Below are 6,000 nucleotides of genomic sequence, written 5' to 3' on the forward strand. Positions count from 1 at the left end.
GAAGCGTTTGTTTTGGAGGATCCTAGTTTATTAATTGATTGAACAAAAGAGTCATGATTTGTAATTTAAATAAAAATGAGATTTTTATGAAAAGTGTTAAAGAGATAAGCGAATTTAAATGAAAATTTTGTTTTGAAAATTACGGTGTTACAAGATGGGCCCATCCATTCTCGTGTTTTTACTTTAATTTTCTAGCCTATATATAGAGTGCATGCATGTATTATTAGGGTTAAGTCTTGTAAAACCCTAGTTGCCGCTCTATGCTTTCACAGAGAAGTTCTCTTGAACTCTTCTAAAGTTTATTAATCTAAGCATTCGACACACATTTGTTATTTATTATTCTTCTAATGAATTCATGTATTCATTATAGAATCTGTCGATGTGACATCCCCATTTTTACGGCCAGAAAAGACCGATTTAGTTTATGCTTTTTAATAAAAACCAGAGTAACTTCTTAAGAAAAGTGTTGCGGAACTTTGCTCCCAGAAAAACATGATAAATATGTTATCAAAGCACTTCCGAAGAAATGTATTTTATTCCTGTTAAAACCTTGGGATGTCAATGTCAATACAGAAACATAATCATAAACAGAACTTACATTCATTTACACTAGTGATCTACATCTCTTTAATCCCTCAGTGAAGTGTAGTGATTCAAATAAATTGAGTGGGTCAGGTTGGGAAACCTGGTGAGTACATAGGGTTTTCAACCCACAATAATAAAGTTATTATGTTTTATCATCAAATAATTAACCCAATTACCCATCCTCATTATCTTATTTAATTCCTAGGGATATACCCTAAGAATCATCTGTCACTCATTCCTAAGGGTTTTCCTAAGGAATAGGCATGAAGTCCATCATTGCCAAGGTTATACAATAGACACTAAATCCATAGCTGTCAGGGTTGATCCAACGGGTGCTATGTCCATAGCTCTCATTTATCGACAGTATTATTTGCGGGAGTCCACCTGCAATACATGTCAATGGGTTTTTAGAGTACACCGGGTGAATATATCGTTCACAACACCTACAAGTAGCGAGCCTGCTAGTGTTCCACAAACTGTCTAGAATAGTCCATGGTTGTCATCCGTACTCTGCTAGATGACGGGGCCATCGTTTGGGTAAAGGTTTCTCTCATTTTTCACCTCTCACCCTTATCTCATAATCTATATTACCTTTTATCTCATCCTCTAACTCATCTTTCATTACACACCAACTATTTCATCTACCCATGTTTTACCCAACATATTTGTAGATATAAAATACATATACAGTTTAGATCTGAAGAAATAGTTTCGATCTGTAAAGAAAACACATATACAGTTCAGATCTGAAGAGAAAGGTCTAGATCTGAAAAACAAAGTTTAAATCTTTCATCATATCTTTCAAAGCATAAAATACATATACAATCTAGATCTGAAGAAAAGTTTAGATCTGGAAACGAAGAAGTTTAGATATTTCATCCAGCACAGATCTCAGATCTGCAGTGAGAAAGTCTATATCTGAAGGAAAAAGTTCAGATCTGAAAGAAAATGGTTAGATCTGACAAAAATACATATACCATTCAGATCTGAAGAAAAGTCTTAGATCTAAAAAGAAAAAGTTTAGATCTGAAGAAAAAATCTAGATCTGAAGGAGAAAGTTCAGATCTAGAAGAAAATGTTTAGATCTAAAGGAATAAGTTCAGATCTGAAAAGAAAGAGGTTTAGATCTCTCATCCAGCAAACATCTCAGGTAAACCGACAACATATATTTATACACATATCACATAATTTATATAAATTACTTCATATCTATGTGTAAGATGAAAGTAACTATGCACTCACCTGATAAAGAGTGATTCTGACAGCACTTCGCTTCTTAAAATAATCTTCTTTGCCGAAACCGGGAAGTTTGCTTGAAAACCGGGCTCTACACGGGAAAAGTTTCGAACTGAAAATCTCTTTTTCTTGGACACTTTGGGCTCTCCGAGGCTTCCTTGTAGAGCTAGAAAGGTTTCCTAGGCTTCTTGGGATGTTTTAGGAGGTTTAGAGAGTGAGTAGAGAGAATAATAAGTGGGTTTTGGTATGAAAAATGAAGGAAATCTTGGGGGTATTTATAGGCTGAAAAAGGGGTGAACTCGTCGAGTTTCTGACCCCCAACTCGTCGAGTTGCTGGTCCAACTTGTCGAGTTGGTGCCACGTTTCGTCACCAGATTGTGCCACGTCACCCACTTCGTTGCAGCACCCTGACGACTTCTAAACCCCATAACTTTCTCATACGAGCTCCGTTTTCGACGTTCTTTATATCCATACGTAGGTAATGACAAGCTCTACAACTTTCCTTTTGACCCCATCGGCTAATTATCGACAGATTTTAAATTTAACAGTATGAGAAGATTTCATCTGTCTTTTTATCGTTGAGCTCCTATTAATGAGATATTCAATTCTCATTTAGGTTGTGTCGGCAAAAAATCGAGCGATCTAAAATTCGAATTTCGGGCTGTGCACTGCTATGCTAAATCTTAGAAAAATCATAACTTCCTCATACAAGTCAAATTTGGACCTTCTTTTTATGCACACTCTCGGTTTAACATATACTACGACTTTCGTGTAGATCGCTAAGGCTAAAAATCACTTTATCGTAAACTCACTTTTTATGTCACACAGCGTCGTGCCGGTTTTGTCGCAAAACTCCGACAGGTCATAACTTCTTCGTTATAACTCGGATTTCGGTGTTCTTGATATCTCCAGAGTCCTTGTCACCACCACTACAACTTTCTTCATCGATATCGGGCTTATCTATCATTTTATTTTTGACGCTTATTTTATTATATCTTTATAAATAAGTATATAATCACATAATTCACATAATATTCAAATAATTCATCTTTATTACTTTAAAATAGGTTACAGTGGTTGACCTAGACTATTACATCAACTACTAATGCTTAGCCCAGAAACACGGACGTTACAGTCGATCTCATTTATTGTTCCCACATTAACGCTTCAAGAAAATGGACTCCAAATAGCGGCTAAACGGGCACTTGAGAAATGTATTTGAGACTCCTCATGCTATGGCAGAGCGTAGCCATGCCGTGGTCTTCGAATAAATTCAGAAAATGGATTACAAAAATTCTCATGGTCATGTCATGGTCTCGTGATTCCACGTCATGGCCACTGGAACTTCAAAAAATGTTGCATTATGTCCATTCATATTTTGGTTGAGAAAAGGCAATGTCGGGATGGCATCCCCTTCTATTATGATGTTAGATCAATTTCTTCAGATATTATGGCGATCAGACTCAAAAACTCGCTCAAAAACTTTTCTTAACTCGTACGTCGTACCCCTCACTTAGGCTCTTTATTGTCGTCTTCTAACAACTCTCGACTTTTTTTTTCAATTAAGCTCTTTTGCTTCTTTCACTTATTTTAATACTACAAAATGAGAATTAGATTTGGAAAAAACACATCATCATTTGGTTAATTGAAAATAGAACTCATAAAAGAAAACGAAAAAAACTAAAAATTAAAATTAAAAAAAATGAAAACTCTAAAAAAACGTCGGACTGACTCCTAATAAGCGCTTCTTTTTGATGAATTCGTGAGCCGAAATCCTTCCCACTCTACATTGCTGTGGGTGGGAGTGAGGTATCTCTTTCCTCCTTTTGTTCCTTCCACCTTCCTTTGTAAGTCTTAACTCATCTCATACATGCCTTCTTTTAGTTTTCTTTTTTTTCTTCATGTTGGCTTTATCCTCGTGTTTGCATTTCAACCCTTTTCTTTGTCCATACATCGTAACCTTCTTTTCCTTTTCTTGGTGGTTTTTTATTTCCACTTCCAAATTATCAAGGATTGGCTCTTTTATGTCTTGTTCCATCTCCATGTCAGTCAGTTCCCCATCAAAAAAGTTTCCTTCATTTTCCAGCTTTGGTTTAGTGAACACGAATACTTTAAAGGTCATTGGAATTGAATCTCTAGGTTTTTTGGGCTTAACATCCTTTTGCGTTTATGGTATCTTCCAAACTTATATCTCCTCCTCCATAATTTTCTCTATTTCTTCTAACTCATTGACACTTTCCTCATTTTCCTAGTTCTCCGTTACCCATTCTAAATCATCTGCTTTTAACATTTCATTCATAGATTGTTTTTATTTGCTCGTTGGTTCATCCCAAAAGTTATTTCTTCATTGTCCACTCTAAGTGTAAGCTTGGAGTCATGGATGTCAATAAGGGCTCGTGCAGTACTCAAAAAATGGTCATCCCAAAATTATGGGAAGATCCTCATCTTTTTTCTGTCGAGCACAACAAAGTCAACTAGAAATTGAATTTCCCAACCTTGACTAATAAATCTTCTTCAATTCCACATGGATGGGTACTTGAGTGATTCACCATGTGGATTGTCATTCTTATGCTTTGCAATTTGGGCAACCCAAGCTTCTTGTAAAAGGAATAAGGAATTTGATTAGTGCTTGCCCCTAAATCAGCTAAAGCATTTACATTTGTGGAATTTCCAAATTAAAAAGGTAAAGTCAATCAGCCCGGATCTCCCATTTTTGTTGGTAATCCGTCAATAATTTCCGCAAAACACAATTTGTTAAGCACGATGGTTGACACTTTTTCCAATTCCTTCCAATTTGTCATTCCATCTTTATCAAATTTTAGAAGTTTAGACATGGATTTGAGGAATGGGGCGTTGATTGAGAGATATAGTACTTGTTCCATAAACTTTTTCTGCTCTGACTCTAGTGGGTTTCGCATGGATTGAGAGGGAGAGGCTGATACGGTTTCAAAAAGGAAGGACTTTCATTCTCCAGTGGCCATGACGTGGCCTCGTGGTCACCACATCGTAGGCGTTGGGCACAACTTGTTTTTCTTCTTTTGTTTCTGCTTCTTTTGGTTGCTTCGAGGCTTCATTTAAGATCACTAGAGGCTCAGAGATAGTGTTTTCTCCAGTGGTTATGGTCATAACGTGAGGTTGTAGTTTTGGATGGTAACCGTTCGTTAACGAGCTTAGTCAATTGCCTGAGTTGCATCTTGATGGTTTTTTAGTGGAAGCTTGTTGGTTTCTAATGGTAACATAAATAGCATCGTGTTCTTTTTCAGAAGCTTCCATGAATCTATTGAGCATTCACTCGGAATATGGTTTCTTCTCTGGTGCTGGTTGTACTTTTTGGTAAAATTCTCATCCGGTTTGTCGATACTTTTCTTCTTTTTGCTTCTTTTATTCTTCATATGGTAACCATTCCCTTTTGGGCTTCCTCCAATCTTCATCAAATCGATCACCATTAAATTTGAAAATTGTGCTTTTCGGTTCCCATTCTCATATAAATTACAATCTTTTGTTAAGTGTGGTCCATTGCAATTGTCACACCAGACTTGTATGTCACATATTGATTGACCCATTTTTGTCATCCTCTTTGTAGTTTTTCCATCACAACTTCTAAATCCTCCGAAGCTCCATTGCCTTTACTTCTTGTAACATCCTCTCGAGGGGTGTGATACTCTTTTGAATGTTTGTGAATTCTTCTTTTAACTTTTTGATCGTAGTCGGATCTTTCTTCATCATTGGTCCCTTGAGAATCAAGGATTTTCCTTGTGCTAACATTCACCCTATCATAAAATATGGAAATCTCTTGTTGTATATATAAATCATGTTGAGGGAAATTCCAAAGGAATCCTTTGTATCTCTCCCAATCTTTGTATAAGGACTCGCCATCGTTCTGGTTGGAAATTAGCAATCTTCTTTTTGAGTTTGGCTATCTTTGAAGGAGGGCTGAATTGTTCAATGAATGCTTCACGAAGGTTCTTCCAGGTTCTTATAGTTCCAAGTGCTAATGACTTCGGCCAAATTTTGGCATCTCCTGTAAATGTCAATGGAAGCATCCTTAACAAAACTGCATCTCTCGAAACATTTGGAACATTGAAATAGTTTTCAATGTACAATACTTCATCAATATTTTTAAAGGCATCTCATAATCTTTCTTGGAAAATGGTATGTCTTTGAGCATTGCGAGAATGT

General features: G+C 36.4%; 1 non-coding gene across 1 annotated transcript; it reads left to right on the top strand.

Moving 5' to 3' along the window:
- The first annotated feature begins 5,627 nt into the window (after positions 1-5,627).
- Positions 5,628-5,735, top strand: LOC111918707 (small nucleolar RNA R71). Its single transcript, XR_002859316.1, has one exon. It is a non-coding gene; the product is annotated as a small nucleolar RNA R71 (small nucleolar RNA).
- Positions 5,736-6,000: the final 265 nt, after the last annotated feature.

Source organism: Lactuca sativa, chromosome 5 (genome assembly GCF_002870075.4).
Source record: "Lactuca sativa cultivar Salinas chromosome 5, Lsat_Salinas_v11, whole genome shotgun sequence".
Classification (NCBI taxonomy): domain Eukaryota; kingdom Viridiplantae; phylum Streptophyta; class Magnoliopsida; order Asterales; family Asteraceae; genus Lactuca; species Lactuca sativa.